We start from the raw sequence: 24,971 nt of genomic DNA, 5'->3' as shown, positions 1-24,971 counted from the left end.
GAATTTAACTATGAAAAGTTTTGTTCGAAAAAATGACCCTTCTGGGTTATTGCAGATTCGAAAAGTACATTAAATTTCCCATGAAATTACAAGTACGAAAATTGGCAATATTTTTAAAACTATTTTTTTATTTTTTTTGATGAAAATACGTATTTTCGGAATTCTGAGTAAGCCGTAAAATCATCAACAGTAAAAAATGTGTAAATTTCGAAGGATGAATATTATCTCTTTTGTGAAGTAATTTTACCTCAATTAAGAATGAAAAAGTGACATTACACCAGAAAAGTGGTAAAATTACACATTTTCAGAGGTGAAATTGCATATTTATTCTGACATAAAAGATGTACCCCTTACACCCAAAGGAATAATATATCTCAAAATCTGCAACAGTGGATTTGCTGCAGAAAACGTCACATTTTATAACATTTTTTGCAGCAAGCCCGTAGATCATTTATGCCCGCGTATAAACATTTCAGCGATCTGCAGTTCTCACCAACACATATAATGCTGGCCCGTCTCCAAGCAACACTCCAAAGAGAAGACTATCTTGGTGCTCTTTCACTCACATTTCATCAAGCGTCCATGGCGCGGTGGTAACGTGCCGGATCAATAACCAAAAAGTTGGTGGTTCAATCCTCGTTCTGTAAAGGGTTTTTTTGTGAAATACAACCAAAAAGCCGTCGGTAATGTCGATAATTGTCGGTAACGGGCAAAAATGTCATACCCCTATATAGCAAAAAATGCACGAGGACAGTTTTCATGCAGATTCTGATATACTTTCATGCCGCCATGCATCACAATCATGCGACCGCCGTTTGGGTGTACCAGATGTTATATTCCTATGATTTTTGTTTTACTGTGTAAAAGTCCGTTTGACACCAAATTTGCAAACCATCACCATCCGTCACGAGATATCGAAAAATGGAGCTCGGAATCGTGAGCAGGCGCGAAAATTACTATTCACAATTTACCATTAAAAATAAATGTATTTTACAGATTTTTCATAAATTACGCCGTTTTCAAGATATAGCCACCTACAGTTTAATTTTAACTAAAACACTATTTTTAAGGTTTTGAAAAAAATGTTCAAAAGTATCCATTTCTAAATTTAAATTTAGTATTATGCCTTTTAACGGTGCACATCAACCATAGCTTTTGCACCCAGATTTTTGTTACAGATATTTTAGTATCTTCAAAACTACGGGAACTATCGATATAAATTTTTATTCATCCCCTAAGCTATTATTTCCATAAAGATTTACAACTAAATTTGTCAATTTTTATAATCAAATTATTTCAGGATTGGGTTCAACAATTTTAGAATAAGAAGACAGCAACTTCCTTGGTTGCTGTGTAACCTTAACGGTGCACATCAACCAGAGCATTTGCACCCAGATTTTTGTTACATACATTTTAGTATCTTCAAAACTACGGGTACTATCGAAATATTTTTTATTCATCCCCTATTGTACTATCCACAATGTAATTTACAACAAAGCTTTACTATTTTTACAATCATGTTGTTGCAGGATTGGGTCCGTAAGTTTGACAATTTTGGAATAAGAAGACAACAAATTCCTTCGTTGATGTGCACTAAGGTGTTTGTCCTGATTTCAAAATTAAAAAAAAATGTGACATGAACTCATAGATATTAATTTTAAACAGAAAAAACTGATTTGTTTCAAGTTGAAGTCAAATTTTAAATGGCTATATCTCAAAAACGCCGTACTTAATTTTGACTTTTTCTTCTCGTATTTTTCGATTGCAAATTAGATTTTACATTTAAAACTGATGTAAGAAAAATCGTGTGAGAATTCAAACGATTTATCTTGAAAATAGAATTCCTAATCGATTTAAAATCTTGATAGGGGGTCCAAGGGTCATATAAGTCGATCCCGAATTTAGCTCACAAGTAAAACGGGGGATTTTGAGCTCGAATCAAACTAAAGGGGGAATTATATTGAAAACGACACAACGTATCAATATTTTTCTCAAATACTATTTACATAACTTTTCAACAATATTGTAGCATTTGCAAAAAAAGCAGTGCTGCCATTTTTTTTTTTCAAAAAAATACGATTTATTGGAAAACAAGGTTGGAAAAATCATCCTTCAAACATGTCTACCGGCACAATTGTCCCACTTTTTAAAACTTTAAGGTTTTTCCTTTTCATCCCTCAGCTCGATTCCGCATGCCAACTCAGCAGCATCCACGTGTGTATCCCATACAGGTTGAAGGAAAAAGTGCTGTTATTTTTCCGTTACGGCAAAGTTTTCCCTTTCACAGCTCTTCTCGGTGAGAAATCTGAGGCAGGTCAGAACATATAGTTTCTTTTTTTATTCCCACAAAACGTGTCAAAGAGTTGTCCTGGAGTCTCCGGAATCGGCAAACTGCCAACTTTTTGCTTCCTCCTGTTACCATCGGATTGTAAAAAACCTCATCGCCACGAACGACCGGTGGTTGGAGAAACTTTTATCGGTTGACCATCCCAGCTCGTCTTTTTTTTGCTTCTCTCTCGACAAAAGAACGTGACTTGAGGCAAGCGGTCTTATCAACAAGCTCGGCGAGTAGCAGGGCAAATACCTTTTCCCTGTTGGAAATTATGGTGGTCAAACTATTCGACCAAGTATGATGCCACACAAACACTGAACTTTTGTACTGCGCGTAGGGGGGGGGGATGCTGGGAAGGATTTATCTGTTGAAAAACAAAAGAATGTTCCCCCTCTTCCTTTGGGAAAGTTTACAATCTGACCATCGCATCGTAATCAACTCGTTCGTTATCCTCTTAAGGTTGTTTTCATTGATTTAGAAGCTTTTTACGATGTGCCTCTGGCCAATTTTATTTTATTGAAGAAAACTTTTACGAAGTTATTAAAATGTGATATAATCTGATAGAATCCCCGTAAATATTCATAAATTTATAACGTGAATCATTCAACTCGATTAACCAAACCAATTAACATTCGATTCCAAGTAAAGTTCATCATTTTCTTGTCCCCCTTCGGGAAATCGGATCCGCTAAGATAAATAGAACCGTGACATCGTCATTAGTGACTTACGGTCCACCGTTCGTCATCAACGGCCGTCCCAAGATCCAGTTTATCGTAATTATACGATTCTTCGACTGCTCCACGTGCCCATCGGCGAAACACGATCCGCGCGAGGAACAATATTTATTCATCTCCCACGGCCAATTTACACAAAATAGGGGAAATTTGTGATTTTTTTAAAATAAAACTTCAATTAAGTTGTGTATTACTTGAAAGTGGTTCAAAAGTTCTTTCAAAACAATAATTTGATCACAAAATTACAAAGTAGACGATTAAATGAAACAGGTAGGTCCCCCCTAAGGCAGCTCAAGTGGTGGCCCAACCCAACTCCCTTTTGGCCCAGACCAGAAATCGTTCATCATCATCAATTGTCCTGTTGTCAAGTCAAGTGTCGTGGCGGCCCCCTTTCCCCTCCCACCCAGGGTGACGACTTGGCGAGTAATTTATTTTTATATGCGGTTTAATTTTCACTAATTGGTGATAGCGCGTTTGTAATCGTTTATCAAATCGCTCGAGGAGTGACTCCCGAGGATGATGAGTGTGACTACTCCTGGTGGGGGGCAATTAGCACACCCACCTACCCACGTGGTGGACTGCAACTTGCGGTGACGTTTTGTTCGAAGTAATCCGATATTGGTCTTCGAGGGTGAAGAATCGATGTCAATTACGCTAATTGAATTTAATTGGCTGCAACTTTGTTTCTAGCATTCATTCTGCCAAAATTTAATAAACCAATTTTTGTTTAATCATTGAGCACGTGCTCACGTTCAAAGCCTCCGACAAATGGACAGTTGTTAAACAGCTCCCAATTCATATCTGCCAAATCAAATTGCGCTAATAGATTCGCCAAAAGTTTATCTTAAACCTCTCCCCTTCCCGAATGCTGTCAGAAGGGTTTCCATTAAACAATAAACATCCCAACACGCAAAAACGAGGTAAATCCAGTAAGATGAGGCGAGCAAAGTTTACGTTTTCCACCATTCATCTCTCGTTTACTCTCCGTCTCTCGTAAATACGTAAATTAAGATAAACAATGACGATTGATATCTTGTTTATCCGAGTTCGTTCTGTCTTCGTCGTCTTTTCGAAATCAGATCACAATGAACCTTCAACGGACCTTCAGACCAAACAAGTGCTCTAAATTTTCGCAATTTTCCTGCCACAGTAATGAATTGAGGGATGAATTACACTTTTCATTATTGTATGCAAATGTGGTAGGCAGCAAAAATAAGATAAAATCTTGCCGAGGCAAATTTGCGTAGAGTTATTTTCGGAAGCTGTAACCCAAAACTTAATCCATTTCCTTTTCCGGACAATGTTGTTGCAACTATGGAAAGTCGCTCTTATTAACATCTGATTGAAATCTTTGCCTTTTTTGGCTGTCTCTCCGATTCCAGTAACATTTACAATGTAGTGTTTTTTTGGTACAGAAACGAATTAATTAGCATGGTTTGTTTAGGATTTTCGTATGACGGACGGTTTTCTTCTGAACATAGGATTATTTTGGGATGATTTCTGCAAAGCTAAAAAAAATGTTTAAGGTGTTGGAATTGGAACAAACGCCAAAAATTTATGCAAAGCATTTTGCGATACTTTTTGCTAACAAATTTTCAAAGTAAGGATTTTTTTTTGCCTCTCCTAGACCTTGACCCCACTGGACAAAAACTTTCAATAAAATTTTAAAAGAACACTTTTTAAATTTCAATACGGATTTTCCGTATTTTCAAAACTCTTCCGAATGATTAGGTTTAGTTAATCTTAAGCTTTTTAACGGTGCACATCAACCAGAACTTCTGCACCCAGATTTTTGTTACAGACATTTTAGTATCTTCAAAACTACGGGAACTATCGATATATTTTTTTATTTATCCCCTAAGCTACTATTTCCATAAACATTTACAACAAAAATTTTAAATTTTCATAATCACATTATTTCAGGATTGGGTCCGTGAGTTCATCATTTTTGGAATAAGGAGACAACAAATTCCTTGGTTGCTGTGACCCTTAAGAAGCATTATAACGAGATCCACAGTTTCAAAACATGCTAATTTCCCGGAGCGCTAAAAAAGTAACATTAAAACATAAACATTCAGAAAGTTCATTTCATATTTAGTCTTGATGAATGATATTTGAACATTAAAATTAAAGATTAAATTTCAGACAGGCTAATTATTTCTATTTATGTTTTTTTTAAATAACTTTCATACAGTCATGCCTCGGTTTAGCAACGCAATATTCAATTATAAAATGATTGGGAATTATAGAATGATGAACTTTTTCTAAAATGCACATTTTTTTACAAAGCTTCTTACTTTTGAAAAATATTAAAAATTTCAGTTTTTACTAAATGGGTATCAAATGATCGGAACTTTTTTTCGTAAAAACCAGACATTTAGAAAATATGTAGTTTTGTGAAACTTTTGAGCATTTTAAAAAATCAGTGTTATTGCTTTCGAAATGTATGAAAAAATTCCGATCATTTGATACTCATATTGTTAAAAAAACACATGTTTTGGTTTTTTTTGAAAATACGTAGTTTTGTGAAAATTTTGAGTATTTCAAAAAAAATATTATTGCTATCGGAATGCATGAAAAAATCCCGATCAGTTGATACCCATGTTGTACAAAACTGAAATTTTGAGTATTTTATTCGAAAATACGTAGTTTTGTGAAAACTTTGAGTATTTCCAAAAATGTGTTATAACTTTCGAAATGCATGAAAAAATCCCGATCATATTTCCTATATTTAAAAACAAACAATAATTTAGAGTATTTTTTGAAAAACATTACATTTTAAAATACAGGAAAAATACGTATTTTTGTGAAAATTTTCATATAATTATAATTGCAATGAACATAAACCGATTCCAAAACACTAAAATTTTTGAAGTTTGGATGATTTTTCATAGGGTTATAGCCAATGTTTCCCATATAGCCCAAATCCCATAAGCTCTGTGCTTCAGTTAAATACTGGGCCATGCCGTGTTTATATAATTAAATCTAATCAAGATAATCCTTGTCTAGTCAAAAGGCAAGATAAAATTTAAATTTTCTTCAACATATTTTTTTCTATTGATTATTTTGCCACTAGTCTTAAAAATTTTATTCACAGGTCAAAAAAAATTTAAATATGTTTTGTAATTTTTATTCGCCAATTTTAAGGCATATTCATACAGTTTTAAAAATCCTTTGTAAAGACAAAAAACACAAAAAAATACAAAAACAACTATTAAACATTATTTTGTTTATTTTCATAGTTTGTCATCAAATTCCATTTTAGTCAAATTTGCCTGGTTGAGTGTCTATTAAATTACAAAATACATTTTCTTAATATTTCATCACCGCCATCTTTTAGCAAATCACTTCAGAGTAGTTTTGAGTTTATGTTTTAGCTAGACCATCAAAAATAAGGCAGCGAAAAAAACATTATTTTTTTTTGTCGTGATTCGATTATCAGAGCTGAAATTTTTCCAAATTTTGATAATCGAGTCTAGACTAGATATGGAAATTAAAAAAAAATATTTTAAAGGCTGACGAAAACTCAATTAAATCGAGAAAATTGTAAGTCTGGTCTGGGGAAAGTAGTTATAATTGACATTAATTAGATAAAAAAAAAGTTTGAAGTGTTGATGATAAAGCAACACAAATAATACATAGTATGACACATGATTTAAGAGCATTTTTGCATCGAATAAATCATTGTTCTATAAATATTAATATTAATTATTGTAATGCTTCCAATCAATTAAACTTTAGAAACTATTTCTGGCTTTTTTCATAAAGTGAGTCTAGCAGATAAATACTCAACCATTTATTGCCCCAATTTTCCCGATAATTTCCGTGGGAAGCCCAATCCGCCCAGTCCCTCTCGTTTATCGTACCTGGAACCTGGAATTGCGGTATCGATTTCTAGATAATCCATTGTGTGTTAACCACAGCAGCAAAAAGCAACAAAAAAAGTGTGGAAAACTGTCATCGCCAGCAGGAATATTCGAGCCAATTTATATGTTTACAATTTTCCGGTGAAATTCCAGCAACATTTTCACACCTAATCCACCACACACACACACACACTCGCAAATAGTACTAGAGTTCTATTTATTCAGCGAAACAATTTGGTAAACCATAAAGCCACCCCACCATTGGAACCACTCTTTCATGTTTTGTCAGTCGTGGGGGGTGGCTTAACACCACGTGGTCTCTAATAGAGAGGTTTACCTGGTTTTGATTTCAAAGCAGTGGCTAATCGCTTGAAAATGAGAGTGCTTTGTGGTGTTAAATTAATTTGGTGTGAATTTGGTGTAATGGAATGGAAATTCGGTTATCAATATTTTTGCTTTTAATACAGTAACCAAATTTGTAGACAAGGTTGTCTAATTTCAAGATTGACCCAGTTAGCACAACCACCCACATCAAAAAATGTTCCACTTTGTCAACCTGGACCTCACCGCAGAGGATAACAAATCATTCCGGTGGTTTCTCTTCAAGAGAAACTTCCCCAATCTAGTACATTGTCAGTCGGTTGCCCCATTGTCCCGTGGCTGATGGGACAAAACGAGTAGCTTGAACTCTGCACTTGATTGCTGGCAGCACTTCTTTCTCTACTTTTTCCTCTTTTTCGCAGCTATCAGCACGAAAAAATTACCATCACAATGAGACTTGAACCTGCGATGATGATGATGATGATGGTTTGGCTCGGTTTGCGTCAGAGATCCCCGGCAAAAGATGAAAGTATGTCCTCCACTTTCTAGGCCATGGCTAGGCTTTAATTTCTTCTTTTTCTGTTTCCTGGAACGTGATTTTCGCTGTATTAAGGCAAATACATCAAAGGTAACAAGATGATAACCTTGCAAAATTACTCTAACCTTCCAATAGACGACCTTCGGTATTACATTTGTCCCAGTTAAGGCCTCCATACCAGCATCCGGAATGGACCATCATCATCATGTGGCCGGTCAGGCATGTCGGGGAGGACGAATCGCCCGAGGGCCAGTTACAGCGTTGATTAGATAGGCGAATGGGATGGCAGTTCACACACACACTCAGAGAACCGTGTAGAAGTCATTCAGAAAGGGGTTATTCTTGGTCACCTATAGGAAGGTCAATGGACGAACGAGAGCTGGTGGCGTTCCCAACGGGATGGTGGTCAGTCGCAATGGTGTTGGAATGTGATAAGAAGCTCACAGCACATATGCTGGTTAGAGGAAATCGTGGAAAATCCTGTTAGTAGAAGCTTTGTGACGAAGCTGGGATTGAGTTTGGAACAATGGAGCAGGGTATGTGATTTGTTTGGAAACATCTATATAATTTACATACTAACGGATTTCTGTTGATAGTACCGGCTTTTGAAGACATTAAAATTGAATTTTAGATTAAAATTTGATAATTGAATTCGAAGATTTCAACATTTTTATATTGATCATCAGTCAAATGTTATTAAAAACAGCAAGGTTAAGAAAAACATGCACTAAATATAATTAAATTATAACAATTGTTATCAAAAACACCAATACCATAGTAAATAAGTGAAAACAAATTTAAAATTCCAATGGAAAAAAGTTATCAAAAAAAAATAGATGAACATGATTAATTTCTAACAAGACAAGAACATTTAGGAATTAATTCAAGTCATTTTCAGAAACACATCATTACCAATATTCAAGTTTGCCAAATATTTTGAAATAAATTTAAAGTTCAAGACAATTTCAAATCAATCTTTTTTTTTTTGCTTGGTGAATTATTTTTTCATTAAATATTTGGTCGATGTATTGCAATGAAAAAAATAGTTAACGTCTTTTTCGAGGTTGTTTACGGGGTAGAATGCAAAATTCGCAGTGCGTGTTGTGCAAATGAGAGTTTAAACGGGCTTTTATCTGGAAAATCACCAAAAATATGTTTTAACCAAAAAACATGTTTTAGAAAATCTTAGGTTTGATGATTTTATTTGATTCATGTGACGTCACTAATTTTGAGCAAAAAAAAATCATTTTTTTGAGGTCTACGTTGGCTAAAAACTAGTTTAAAAACATAAAAAAGTAAAGTAAAGTTTTTCGTAGAGCAAAAGTTGCTCAAAAAGATCCCCTGAAGACGGAAAATTAAAAAAATATGGCAATGAATTGTAAAGTGATTTTATTAAATGTTAGATTTACAAATAATGTTCTGAGAAAACATAATTTGTGATGCAATATGCCAATGCAAATTTTATTTCAAGATTATGTCTCTTCTACTCCCTTTTCAAAATTTCCCCAAATATAGGAGGACAAAGTAATATAATTGATAAAAATTAAATTTTTATTGAAAAAACTTGTAAACCCGGTTTTCAACAATTTAGATTTCATTGTATAAGGTTTATCTATGCGTTTTTAATTAAATAAAGTCTTATTAATCGTTTTACAAATTAAGAATATTAGGATTACAGATCGGGAAACAACGCTGAATTTTTTTTTTTCATAGATTCATTGATATTCAGCAAATGTATGACTGTAATAATATATAAAGCATTTTGTTATAATTTTTGCTTAATTTATACCGAAATAAAAAAAATTATGCAAAGAGACGATGTATTTGTTGTTTTTTGAATTGCTTTTAGCTGATTGTATTAAATTTTTATGGAATTTTTAACGTTAATATGATAGATCCCGAGTAGACGGAAATAACTTAGGAATTACATATTTTGATATTTGAAAATACTAGTCCAATAACATTTTATGTTATTTATAACAAGATTTGTTATTCGTCGTTATGATTTTTTTTTGTATTGGATTGTTATTATAATAATAGACTAATAACATTTTTAGTTATTCTTCGAACAAATCTTTGTTATTATATTTTGTTATTTTAACAACTAATCCGATCATCCCAATAACAGTTGGAGGTATTCTTCAATAACCAAAAATGTTATTCCAAAGTTGATTTGGCTTTCAACCAATAACAGACCAATAACAAATTTTGTTATGATAACAAAAACTGTTATTAAACCCTTGTACAAAAATGGATTTTTTAAAGAAGATTCCATAACACTTTCTGTTATTTTAACAGCATTTGTTATTGAAATGGCATGCATTTTGTTATTACCGTCTGCCCATGCTTACAAAAAGACCATCCATAAACCACGTAAACACGTTAGGGGGGGGGGGGATGGTGATTGTCCACGCTCCATACAAAAAAGTTTTTTTTGTATGGACAATTGTCAACGAAGGGGGGGGGGAGTTTGAAACTTCCAAAAAAGTGTCCACGTGGTTTATGGATGGTACCAAAGAGAAATTTTAATAAATATATCTCGGATGAGTTTTCAAAAAGCCGTAAGAGCCACCTAGACGTCCGACACTAATATTCTTTTTTCTCCAAATTGTATCAAAATGTCATTTATTTTTAGTTTGGGGCACTTGTAAGACGTGTAGATGAACAATCTTAAGCATGTTTGAAATTGGTTTTTTGTAAGTAGGTCGAATACCGAGGCAAAAAAGGCTTTGTTTACCATTGGCTCTTACGTCTTTTTGAAAACTAATCCGAGATATGGCCATTTGCCATGCCATTATATGGAAATTAAAAGAGATTGTAAAAGTTTTCTTTTTATCCATTTATATTTTTTTCAGGTCACATATTTCAAAAAGACCTAAACATTTATTACATTTTATATTGATGAAATCATAAAAAATAAAAATCGATAATATTTCACGAATTTAAATTTGGAATTGAATTTTTTAAGTGTACAATTTAGAAATAATACATTATTTATGCTCTTCGAAACTGTAAACAAAAATGTAGACTCATATCAAAAGTGTATAATTTTCATGTAAGTTCTTTACTCGATGTCTCTTTGGCTCCAATGGATGCTTTTTTGATTTGAGCATCAAAATTGTACTATTTTTCACTGTTACGACAAAAAATTCTTTTTGATTTGTTCAATTTGGCTTTCATTTCATAGTAGTAAATCAATTCAAGCAATTTAAGCCTTTCATATTTGGTTGATTTTTTATTTAAATGCTGAAGAATTTTCATTACAAGTCATCATGAAAAAAATGACACTAAAATTATGTAATTTTACCAAAAAAAAAATCATATTTATTCAAGATTACATTACTCAGAAAGCAGTACTACTAATGATATTTCATAAAAATGAAAATAAAGCTCCCTGTCAAAAGCTCCTCCAGTTTCTCATCATATTAAAAACGCTAAAAGCACTTACCCGTACACACGCCCATTACACTCAAAATTACGACATGAGCTTAAAACGAGGAAAGAAAACAAATCCACGGAAAAAAGAACAATCCAACCCCGCGGCCAAACCAAAGCAAAAAAGAAGAAGCACCAGCAGCAGCACGCAAAAGCCCGCTCTTATTAGCATATTTCGCTCAAGTTCCAAGCGAGCTTTGTCCCGACGACTCGACGATTTCCATCTGGCCTTTCGTCGTGGGTAATTTTTCCAGCTGCTTTCTTTTCTTCATCCCAATTTTGTCGTTAAAACGCCTTCCAGACATAAACTTGCCCTCGCTGCCACCGGGAGCAAGCACAATGAGCTTTTGCATGTTGTCCCTATTAAGACCGCCGGAGTTATGTCCCACGCCCCTCACAACTATGGAGAGTGGTCTTAAAATCGTTGGAAAAATGGTGCCTTCCCAGCGGAGAACGTCTTTATCGTGACCTCTCAGACGGTTCGTAGGTTCGTTTAGCCAGATTTTCGGCACTAATTAAGATTTGCCAAAGCAACCACCCACATTCGCACATACAAGTCGGTTGTTGGCAGTGGCATTCCAAGAATCTCTGTCTCTCGGGAAAGCGATCGTTAATTGCTTTCCCGGAAAAATCACGTCACTGTCATTAGGGAGGGATGCCAAAAAGCAACCAGTGCCAGAGAGAGAGGAAAAAGCGGGAACCGCAACAGCACTTATCCTGGAATCCCCTTTTTTCTCTTCTTGGTGAGAAAATGAGGGAAATGGAACTATTGTTAGATCACCATTGGGAGAAAAATGGTTCTGATTTTGGAGGAAAACTAAATTTTTGATCTAACATTTATTTATATTAAAAATATTGATTTTTATCATAATTTATTCTCAGTTAAGACTGTCTAAAATCTTATGAGCATAACATGAAAACTATTTTTTAGAAAACAGTATGATGTTATTTAAGAGTGACTGAAATCAGAAAAAAAACATGTCAAAGTTTTTTACAGTTTCAGTTGATTAATCCAATTTTTCGCTGATTTTAAATAAAAAGTTAAAAAGGTTTTCGAATACATCTCCATAAGAAAGTATTTTTATGAAATGTTTCTATTATTTTTTTTTAAATGAAGCTTATGGTTTTTTGAATTCAGCGTATTGATTTACCGGGACCGTGGTGTAGGGGTAAGCGTGATTGCCTCTCATCCAGTTGGCCTGGGTTTGATCTCAGAAGGTCCCAGTGGCAAGTTTTGAGACAAGATTTGTCTGATCACGCCTTCCGTCGGACAGGGAAGTAAATGTTGGTCCCGGTCTAACCTATAGGTTAGGTCGTTAGCTCTGTCCAGGAGTAGGAGTCGTCTCCCTGGGTCCTGCCTCGGTGGAGTCGCTGGTAGGCAGTTGGACTAACAATCCAAAGGTCGGCAGTTCGAATCCCGGGGTGGATGGAAGCATAGGTGTAAAAAGAGGTTTGCAATTGCCTCAACAATCAAGCCTTCGGACACCTAGTTTCGAGTAGGAATCTCGTAATTGAGAACGCCAAGGCAATGCTGTAGAGCGAATAATTTGATTTGATTTTTATTGATTTATTTATATCTTTTGCATTACTTCATCTTTTCTTTGAGTTATATGTTGCGATTTCCCATTTTTTTTTGTTCATTTGCTTAGACATTTTGATAATCTTGAATTTTAAAGATTAATTTTTTTACACAATCGGACGATTTTTAATAATATTGATGTTTTTTTCATTGAATTTTATTTTAATTTTTTTATACTATTTTGGAATAAAAAACTTTCTACTCGTAGTCGGTTAAAAAATATTCGAAAATCTGTACTTTGGGAAGGGTTTTTCTGATCACTTTGCCGTATTTAGCAAAGTTATCATTAAGTACCATGAGGACAATTTAGAAAATAATAATTACACCGAGAAAAAAAAATACTTATTAAAAATGTTTTTTTACCAACAGTCAAATTTCCTAAACGCCTTTTTCATTTAAATTTTTATATTTTTGGACAGCAAAACAGAAAACTTTAGAAAAACCACTATCAGGGGTGACATTGGGTCTATGGGTGAGATTGGATCATACAAAAATGTTGAAATTTGCATGACCGAATCTTACGCCTGGACCCAATGTCCAGCTGATGACGGTAAGCAAAATTATGAACGCAATTTTTCAGCAATTCCCCACGAAAACAGCCTGATCCGATCGAGCTCAAAAATTTTCTGGGGGTTCTTGGCCGAAATAATTAGACCCGTATTTTTTTGTTTGGCCATTAGGGTGACCTACGCCGTGTTAGGGTGGTCCGAAAAATGGCAATTTTCGTCGATTTTTGCAAAAACCACATTTTTCAAAAAAATAATAACTCCGCACCATTTCAACCGATTTTAGCTGTCTTGAGCGCAAACGAAAGGGTATTAGACAGGCTTTTAAGGAAAAATAGTTAAAAGTTTCAAATATCTAGCCTAACATTTGAAAAGGTCAAATGAAAACATAAAATGCTCTTTTGAAGGTCTCGGGACCAAAGAGCCTATGTCTGAAAATATTTTTATCAAAATATTTATTCAGATTTTACATAACATATCAAAAACGTTACTTAATCCACCGGAAGGTGGTTGCTGCCTTCCTCCTAAAAGCCTTGCAACCACACACTACGAAAGCTTTGGCTAACGCTTACTTAGTAAAGACACTATACATCTGAGTGCTGCCATCTAGGTATGATAAATTTAATGAACCATTTGAAAGCACTGCAGTGTTTGTGTGCGTGCACTGAGCGTAAAGTTCCGACAGCTATCCGCCGGAGCTTTCAAATCATGTAAATAATGACCCTTTTTAGTATCAACCAAAACAGTTTTTCGAACATATCTTTTAAAGTACTGCACCAAGCCGGATGAAATTTAAAAAAGACTTAAAGAACCTGAAGGCAAATCCAAAAACATAGATCCGGACAAAATCGGTCGAGCCAGTTCCGAGAAAAGTGAGTGAGAAAAAAAATTCTACGTCCATCCACACGCACAGACATTTGCTCAGAATTTGATTCTGAGTCGATGTGTATACGTAAAGGTATATCTGGGAGGCTTATTTAAAAAGTTCAATTTTTGAGTGATTTTATAGCCTTGCCTCAGTGAGGTGAGGAAGGCAAAATGGTGCAGTTATGTTTTCAATATTCCGAGATACGATTTTTTGAAAATAAAAACTGGGTTTTTCGACGCGCCGCGCGAAAAAAAGGAAAATAACGAAATCGGCAAAAAACGACTTTTTTCACTAAAAATGCGATAACTTTCAGCGATGACCTATACATGTTAGGGTACCAAAAGCTGCGTATTTCAATTTTACTTTAAAAAAGCAACAGTTTACAACTAAGCCATTCTAAATAATATCAACTGACGGTATCTAGGTATCTGTCGTCAGAGTTTTGATGTTAAAAATAAGACCTTTGTAAAATTTTCCAGCAAAAAATATGTTTTAAATTTCAAAATCAACCTCTACATATTAAATCAGTGAGATTATAAATGAAATTCCACATTTTAAATAAACTTTTCAACTCGTAAAGTTAATTAATAGAAAAAAATCAAATGAAAATTAAATTGTTTCGACTTTCCCCAAAATAGAAATAATACCACAACATTAGAAAATGTTTTTTTTTTTCAATAATGTAAGGCTGGTACAAATTTTATTTAAAGTTTTTGTCACGCACCCCCCCCCCCCCTCCCCTTAAAAGTTGGCCCGAAAAATCAGCGCAAAAAAAAACATTACAAAACGATATTTTCAACAATATAAGGCTGGTACAAATTTTATTTTAAGTTTTTGTTATTTCAATTTTTATATTTTTTTGCCCTCCCTTTGAACAATATTTGCATCGGCCTAAATGAGTGAAAATTATATGTTCAAACAGGCAATTACTGCAAAACATTAAAACCCATGTGCTGTCTCAATCATTCAATCAAAAAATTAAGATTAAACAGTTGTTTCAATTGTTTCAATCCAACCAACTTTATAAAATTCATTAAACATGCAGAATCCCTGAAAAAATACATTTTTGAAAATGCACTTTGGTCAAAAATATCAAAACCAAATTTCATAACACACGTAATCTCTTTATTGATTTTTTATAGATGATGAAAATTTAACTAACTGGTGCAAAATTATGAAAATTTATGAGATATTTACACTTCTTACAAGAAAGATTTCAAATGTTTTCAGGATTTCTAAAGATAGAATTCCCGGGATTTTTTCCCCATTTTTACATGTCCCGGTATTAGATTGAAAAAACATATTTTTATTGTCTGCAATTTAGATTTGTTTGTGAAAATAGAAAACTGTAATAATGTATATAACATTTTACATAATGTCTACAAATTTTGAAAACCAGACATAAAAATTTTAAATTTTAAATGTTATCCATGTCCAGACCGTTCAAAAATTACAGAAGAATACCTTCGTCAAATCCTTCCAATGAAGTGATTTTTTCTGGCTATCATTGAATACTGCCATTTTTGCAAAAAAAAAGCTTAGCTTAAGAAACCCAAGCTAATTTCAAAAACAAATCATCAGAAATGTGTACGTCTCAACAGTTAAAAAAAACCAGAGCAATTGCAATTCTCTAGTATACAACAAAAAAAATTATTAAATCAGCTAAAAATTAACTCAATTATGAACAAATAACCAACAATCAGCAAGAATACGCAAAAAAAAAAACTTCGACAAAAATGTTTCATAATCAGTTACACTTTTAGGTGACCTCACTGCACAGCACAGCTCGTGTCTCATTTTCCCCTTAAAACACACGTTGAGCTCCCAAGATTTACCACTCCCAGACGACATGGAAATTATAGCCTCAAGTGGCGAATAAGGCACACACCTTTATTTTCCACTCACATCACACACAATTCCCTGCCGTGGTAAAGAAAAGTAAGGATGAAAAAAAGGAGTGGTAGGGGAACTATACCCTTTCTCAGCCTATTTCTATTATCGGCCTATCAGCACTTTGAACATTAATTAAAGCTTTCATAAAGTGTTTTTGACTGTTCCAAAGTAATAAATAGCTCAAATAAAAGTGAGCAAGCAACTCTCCATTGTTGATACATCAGAAAATATTGATTTAATAGCGGAAAACGGCAAAAGTGATGAGAATTGGTCGAAGGGCTTAGTGTGATTAAAATGGGTATATTACCCCTACTTTCTCAAGTTGTAAATGGTCATAAATTAACTCATTTCGCCACGTAATTCTGTAATTCTGTAATTTCGGAATACATTCGTCCGGCTTCAGCTGAAGATTCATGCTGTCCCATGTTGCATGTTCGAGTGTAGACCTACGGAAAACCTTGCCGCGAGGAGAGGTGAGTGAGAAGTACACGAACCACCTACGACATAATTCCTCGGGCGGCCCAGGTCAACTCGAAGTTACCCCAGGCACCCCCAGTGCAGGACACATTGGGGGTAGAAAGTGGATAGAATTTCAGTGAATACAATAGTTATGACAATATAGGTTCATATAATCCTTATTCCTTGATCTTACCTTTTGACACTATCAAACCTAGCAATATTACTATTGCATCTTACCATTCCCTTTTGGTAGTGTCAACTTCAAACCTTCATCCATTGTACAATTAACGCAGAATTTCCACTATATCCTTCATGCGGAATCGTCGTCTACTTTCTTCGCCTTATTATCACTTAACCACGACGCGATATTGTTCTCACATTTTTTGAGCTTCTACGACCGATTGTTATTCACGCACTTATAAAAATACTTGTTCTGTTTCGCGGCTTTGTGAAAAATACACGTGTGTTGGCTGATACAATGACTTTTTCGGTCATCGTATGCTCGCAAGGTACATGAAAGAGAAAAAGAGAGAAAAAATGGGATTAGTACAATGTAAAATAAAATCGAACATTGAATAACAGACTAACACAGAAAGAAAGAATAAAGAAACCTTCAGAACTACCAACTTGTAACGAGAAGCTTACTAGAAAACAACTGAAGTTGTGAAATATGGGACAAGACAAACAAACTTGAATAGCTAACATATATAATAAAACAGTTTGAACGTACCTTTAATCATATTAACAGTTATGCCCAAATTTCTTACCAAATTATTTTCAGCAGTTACATTCCTACAATAATGTATTGCGATTCCAAGATTGAAGAATAGAGTACTTAAAGTTTGTGAAGTAAGGGACAAGTTATAGCAATAACAAAAAATAGATAGGTAGATTTTACTAAATTTTATCTTAAAATAATAGGAAAAATCTAGCTTGTTTTGAAAATAGCCAATGCACCAAGAGCAAACATACAGCATGTCACGTTCACACCATATGGAGTAAATGTGATAAACTATATGTCCACATTCGGGGCACCACCTTTTTCAGAATATAGGAAATGATAGAAGGAAGACCCCATTCTGTATGGTGGAAGATTTCTGCAACACCTTGGACTCGGACCAGACATTTTGTCTGAAATAAGAGAGAAAGACAAATATTAAAATTGTGGTATTATCACTAAATCCTATCATCCTTTCACCCCCCAAGACATGGTCTATCCTTCGTGCCTTCGTGTCTTGGGTGATGGCGAATTCTACCTTCTTCAATGATCTTCGGACCACCTCCAACTAGAATTCACAACAGGACCTCCCTCGACTCCAGTTTACAACATGACAGCGACGAGAACACAGCCGAATGGGAGTTGACAGTATCAAATGCATGCTATACCCTTTGCTTTGCTGGATACTTACTAATAGCAAAGGGCGAGAGTCCTGCGACTCTCAGCAATCATGAATACTGCCCATTTGCCACAAATTAACTCATTTCGCCACGTGTTGAAAAATCCAACCGGGATCACTCGCTTTCTGAAAAAAAATGGAAAAATTTCAAAAGAAAAAAGAAAATTTGTTGACGACAGAGTAATTAATGTTCGTTGCTCCGTCGTCGTCGTCGTCGTCGTCTTGGCTTCAATGGCTTTGGAGCAAGTACCATGTTTGTAGCTGGTTGTGCTACTACTTGGTAAAAGGACGTAATTTATCATTTGAGTGTTTTCTACTGCTACTTTTGAGATTTGTTGTGCTGCCTTAATGATTTATGTCATAATTAGTGGTTGAGTCCTGAGGGAGTTGACAGGAAAATCAATTTTAAAATTTTAATCCCTCAAATAAAATTAAATATTTTTTTATGATTTCCTCAATCAGTTATCTGAAAATAATTTTTACTTTAATTGAATAACATTAACAGCAAAGGAAAAGTAATTGCAGTAGATCATACCTGATTTATCCTTAAAATAAACAAAAATCAAAATTCTCGTCATGAGAACAGTGCCATTCACTGTTTGCTCAAAGAAATAACCCCAACTTAATTTACTCAAATAAACTTGATTTAATGACAGAACAATAGACACACACACGAACGACACGAGATTCTTCCGAAATCTAGTTAGTTTCACAAGGTTAGAGAGACCAACTCTGCAGAGAACAAACCCAAAATCAAATAGACACGTTCGTTGCCGCCAACCGATTTTCTCCCGGAAAAGCCAATCTAAACATTTTCTCAGCAGCAGAATGAAAGTCGACACACTACTGCCTGTGTGGCACCGACGGTTGGTTTTGCCGGAAGTGGCCCCGTTTTTCGGGCTGCGAACATCACACTTTAAATTTCCTCCTTTGCTTTCACTTTGCCCGGGGAAAGAGCGTGACTGTAATGTTTAGTGGTGATTGAATAGGGTAAGGTGTCTAATTTTGATTTATACTTTAAAAACAACTATTGTGCAAAATAGCAAAAGAAAGAAAAAATCGTAATTTTTAATAAATGATTGTTAAAAATCAACAAGGATAACTAAAATTGAAGAAAAACATGTTTTTTACTCTTTTATGCAAATAAAAAACAAATTATAAAAAAAAAACTTTAAAAATGTAAGTGTAACCTTAATGTAACACTAATGGTATGATGGTAAGAAATTTTATTTCAAGTTTTTGTCCTTTGGCTCAAGTCAAATTCAAAGGAAAGGGCAGCAAAAAAAATAAATATAAAATTTCATGGCAAACTTTCAAAATTTTGAAGAAAAAAGTATCACAAAATGGTTTTTAATGCCAATTTATTCACGAAAATATTTTAATTTTTCCGTATTGCGCAATTCTCACTAATTTGGACTTCGCACTAAATAATTGCTATCGATCGCACTATTGCGACTTGTCAAACTGGCTTGGGAAATTTAAATTTTCTCAAAAAATGATCAAAGCGAGCCGATGTTGCTCACCTGTCAATCGCAATTTTAAAGTGCGAATGTCCAGTTTGGTGGAAACTGCGACTGGAAATGTAAATAAACAACTGCTGGTTGCCTAGTTTTTGGGAATTTTATTGTCAAAAGTGCGAGAGAAAAGTGCGGGCCAAATCCAAGTTACAATGCAAGGATCAATAAGTTGTATGTTTTTTTTTGTTATGTGGTTCAAAAATTAAGGTCTAAAATTTCCATAATTGATAAAAATACAATAATATTCGTTATTCAATGTATTTTAAATAATTAACAATTTTTGGTTTGAGTTTTTGAACTAAAAATTTTCAATTCAATTCAATTCGGTTTTATTAGTGAATAATCATGTTACAATCAGTTCATTCGCAGTACATTACAGAGTTTTGGAGTTCCTTTCAGCTGTGTGTTAAATCTCAATCCATTTTGGAACGATTATTGCTTATGACTAAGAGATTACCAAAAGTAAGAAAAAATTTAGAAAAAACTTACTGAAATTGCAAAGGAAAGGGGATAGAAATAGAAAAAGCTTAAACTAGATCACAGTTTTTTTATCTATTGTAGATGTGCTTAATCATTAGCTCCCCGAGGGCCAGAAATTGCTCCGCCTTGTTACGGCAGGTCCGGAACCGCGTCATCATCTCACCCGCTAGAGCAAAAAACTCCGGCAAGGTGAAAAGATCTACTCCGGTTACTTCTTGCTGGGCCGCATCGCCGCTACCGGCAGCGACCACGCTGGCGAACGATCGCCCCCATCCAGGAGGGAACGCTGAGTTGTCCGCTGGAACCGTACGCTGTCCAGCTGCAGGAACGGTTGCGCTCGTATTCCGCTGAGAAGGGTGGGATGCTGCTGCTTTCTTCTTCCTCTTTTCCTGCTCCTCGAGGTACGCCTTGCGCGCGACGCATCCGCGGTAATTACCGGTATGGTTGCCGTCACAGTTGGCGCACTTAATGCGCGCCTTGGTGTGCTCTGCCTTGTCCCCCAAGTCCGCCTTGCACGGCAGTGCACACTTCTCCGAGAGGTGTGTTTCACCGCACTTCACGCAGCGGGGCGGGAGGTTGCAGTTCCGCGAGCCGTGGCCGAACTTCTGGCAACGGTGGCATTGCGCTACGTCCATTGGGTTTTTGGAGTAAAACCGCCAGTTTACCCAAAAACCGTCCAACGCCTTAGTCCGTCGCAGGTCTTGGATTTTGACGGTGCCGCGGTCGAAGTACAGCAGGTACAGAGTGTGCGTACCTGTGACTGTTGTCTTGCGCGAGAGCACTTTTATCTCCCGTGGCGTTATTCCGGCACCCGAGAGGTGTTCCTTCAGGTCGGCGATTGGGCGGTCTTGGTAGCCCTGCAGGACTACCTTAACCGCGGTCTTCTCAACTGGATCGAATGTGTAGAACTTGAAGTTGCTACACTTCAGTTCTTTCACCACCAGGTCGAAATTCTTTTTGTTGAAAGTAATCACTTGTACTTTCGATTTTCCTATTTTCAGACTATATTGGAGGCCTTCCAGCAACTCGTCAACATCGTCCGCCAACGTATCCAAAACAAAAATTGGAGGTGGTCGTCGTTCCTTCGGAGAATTATCTTTTTTTGTCGTACTACCTTTTTTGCGTGCACGTCTATCATCGTCGTCGTCGTCGGTAGTGCTGCTACCGTCGGTGTTGTTGTTGTTGGTTTCCTCGTCACTCAGCCTCGCGAACTTGTTACTGGTGGGAATGTTGGCGGATGTTGATGCGCCACCGGTCGACAGATTGCCGGAAGTACCTGAGCGGAGTCTGCTTCTTATAGGGCTGCGATCCTGGACTCGGTAATTAGCGTGCAATAACTCCGGATTGAAACCATCAGCGCACACGCTCCCCTGCGCGATGGCGGACGACGCGGCGGCGTTGTTTTGTTTACCTTTTTGCACTCGGCCGGTAGACGAACTTCGCGGGTTTTTCGAGGCCGCACTCGAACTGCCACGGCCACGGCCGGCCTTCGGCATGCTGGTGGAGCAAACTCGCGGGTAATCACGGTCGATTGCGGCGGAAAATTCGAAAAAACTTCTAGAGCTCTGAGCACTTAACTGCTGCTTGCTCTGGAGGATACACGCAGAATGAACTAAAAATTTTAATTTTCAGCAATAATATTTTTTTGTCTTCCATTTTTTTGGACAATTTTTGAAAAAGTAAAACTTGAAAAAGAAATTTGCAATGGCCTATACATTAGAAAATGCAAACACAGCAAATCTTAGAAAGGGTGTAAAAAGAAACTTTGAATAAAATCTGTAATGTGTTGTAAAAATCTGTCAAAGTACCGAAAAAACTGGAAAAATCTTACAGACAAAAATCTACCAATTATGAATGGGGAAGGGTAGAAAAGTTATAAATAAATTCAAAACATTTTGAAATTTCGTTGTTTTAATTTATTTTTTGACCGCAAAAAGGTTGATTTTACATTTTTATTAAAATAACTATTTACAAAATTTCTCGATTTTCATTTAAAATCGTTCATTTAAATCAAAAAGATGTTCGAAATGCTAGAAAATATAAAATCTGTCGAAATATATCAACATCTGGCACAGATGATGATCAATCTATATTCTGGCTAACACTTGAAAAATCTGGCAATCTCAGATTTATCTGGCAACCTGGCAACCCCTTAATGTGATACAGTGCCTTTCCATTTTTGTTCAAACCAGGAAAATTTTCAAAAAATCTTGGAATTTATAAAGCATGTTTAAATTCAAATAGTTGTGATTTTTCCATTAACATTTTATTGTAATTATAATAAAAATTAAATCTTAAAATCAATCGAAAACAGTTAAATTTATCAAATATTTTACTTTAAGTCATGGAAACAAAAATGTAGCTTAAGCAATAAAGAGTAAAAAGTACATTTTGCACGAGTGGTATATTTATCCAACGAGGCGCTGTCGAGGAATTCTCGAAAGTACTAGAATTTTATTGAGACCAAATATGAATGATGATCAAATTATTACAATTTCATATGGTAATAAATTCAATCAGTAATGGTTTCAGGCTTAATTTAATGTAATTGAAGTTATAATCTATGTATAGCAATATAAATTGTATTCTAAGTTTTCGTTTCACTTCTCCCACTTCAAAATTTTTCAAAGAAAAAAATGCTTTTAACACATTTTTTCACTTTTTGGATTTTTTTTAAATTTATTTGTTGGTTTGCAAACATGAATATTAGAGCGATTAACTCAAATATACACGCATTTTCAAATCAACATTATTCATTTGAAGTCAATATTTCTTTTTTTATAGGATAATATCATGGCAAGATTTAAGCTGTAGGCATAAGTTTTACGTAGATTAATCAGATAAATATTTTTTCAATACATAATTACAGTCCAGACTTGATTATTCGAATGTATTGGACAAATTTCCCTCCCAATAATCTAATTACGAAAAAAAAGATTTTTTGATGTCCTATTTTTAATTTTAGAACTACAGTATGAGCCCCCATAACTAAAATTATAATTAGTGATTCATAATTTTTTGATCAAAGATGGCTGCCCAAAAGGTGGTGATGAAATATTGAGAAAATGCATTGGGTAATTTAATAGGCACTCAACTATTCAAATTTGACTGAAATGGGATTGCAGAAATCAATTTTGTTGTTAAAAAAGTAAAATAATTTTTTTTAGTTCCATGCAGATCTTCGGTAAGTCGAACTTCGGATAACAAAACTCTTCATTTTTTAAGTTTATGTCAGTAAACACGTTTGTTTCGTTAAGGTTTGATAGATTTGGACTCCCTGAACACGCTCCAATCATTAGAATTGAATTTTAGTTAATTTCCTGCGAAAGAATAAAGCTGTAAATTTCAGGTATAAATGCTTGGAAACGAGGCACATCCATTGCATTTTTCTTTTTCTCAGAATGAAGCCAAGGAGGCGCCTGGCTTCTTAGCAAGCAATTATTTTATTTGTACCAGACAAACTTTATTCTTTTCCAGGAAATTAACTAAAGTTCAATTCTGTAGATTGGAGCGTGTCAAGGGAGCTTAAATCTATCATACCTTGACGAAACTGAAGCGTTTACTGACATAAGCTTTAAAAATATTGAGTTGTGTAACTGAAACTTCCGAAAATCGAGTATGAACTGTAGAAGCATTCAAAATAGACCATGGTGGAGGTGATTTCTATTATGTGAATTATAGTCTTTAAATTTCAATAAGCAGATACTATTAAAGTGATTTAAAAAAAAAAAACAATCAAAATTGGAAAAACAAACATTCAAAAATGAAACAATCATCTTAAAATACCAAAAATAGCAAACCCAACCTTAACCCTAGCTTTTTCACCGTAACCAAACCAGCGTTGACTCAAGTGAGCTTTCGGATGATTGTTTTAGTTTCCTGGCTTCTTTCTGGCTGATGCTCTCCTTCCTTTAGAAACTTCCCTGTTTTCGGCAGGACGACATCCATTGTATGCAAAGAGCTTTTCCGGGCCACCACAACCACTCCCGGTAACATTTGTAAGCACCTCTCAAAAGCTCGTAAAATGCTGAGGTTTGATGCAAGAACAAAACGAAGGGGGTGGTGGGTAAAATGTTCTCTTTTGAGTTATAGAGCAAATGAGGTATAGTGAGTGTGATTATAATTTGGTAAGTATGTGTGACTTTGTGTGTGAGATGTAATTAAAATGGGTGAATTATAGCACTCCGAGGTTAAGTCCTGGCTGGTTTGCCATCATTAATTTGGAACGTGAAGTATGTAGTGCTTTCGCAGCAGTGTTTTGCTTCAAACTAGATAAATAAATTTGGCGTCTCTATCACGATGGTGAATAATTTAGTTGTAGCGCCTTTGAGTTTTCTCAGGATTATTTGCTTTACGGAGCATGTGCGTAAATTTATTTGGAAACGAGTATTTATTGTGAAAATACCGTTTGTGTATTCTGTTTGAAATAACACCACACAGATTCTTGCATAAATTAAGCAGTGTTTTTGAATATAATATTAGAAATTTCCAAACAAAACCAAATGTTTTATAAGGCAAACCCTTAAATTCAGTCCCAAGTTCAACTTAATTTCTCAACTCCTCACAAATGCAAGAACCCTTGAAATTTTCAAGAAGGTCACAACTTTCTCCACTTCCCGGAAGGCTACAAAACTTCACTTCAGCAGCAGAAACAACAGCCTCAGCTTAGCTTAATTCAATTGCACTGCCACAGCTTCCGGGGGGCTTTTTTAGCTCCTTCTCTTATCCTTCATTCAATTCAGAGCACAAAAAACGAAACCATCAAGCTAAAAGCACTGCTCTCAGTACAGAAAATCGGCGGAACTGGTTCCCCGGTTACGTCCCCCTGAGGTGCTGCAAACCACACCGGAGAACTAAAACATGTCCCCCAGAAATACTTTCACACATGGTTCAAATATACGGGAGGCGAGGACTCTCAAAATAGAGTCGACGGGTTGTTCATTTTGGGGCGACGGCAACACTGTTGCCCTCCGGAGGTGTTGCTGGAAAATGTCGATTCAGCACGTGCTGGAAACGGAACGTGGCATCGTAGCCGCCACCGGAGGA

At 35.3% G+C, this 24,971-nt stretch overlaps 1 protein-coding gene across 3 annotated transcripts in view; it reads right to left on the bottom strand.

Moving 5' to 3' along the window:
- The window catches only part of LOC120420517 (transient receptor potential-gamma protein), a 236,388-nt gene that overhangs the window by 123,624 nt on the left and 87,793 nt on the right, over positions 1-24,971 (bottom strand). The gene's annotated exons all lie outside the window — the stretch shown is intronic.

This window comes from Culex pipiens, chromosome 2 (assembly GCF_016801865.2).
Source record: "Culex pipiens pallens isolate TS chromosome 2, TS_CPP_V2, whole genome shotgun sequence".
In the NCBI taxonomy this organism is placed as follows: domain Eukaryota; kingdom Metazoa; phylum Arthropoda; class Insecta; order Diptera; family Culicidae; genus Culex; species Culex pipiens.
The sequence above is the reverse complement of the archived record's forward strand: the minus strand, read 5'-3'. Positions and strand labels throughout refer to the sequence as shown.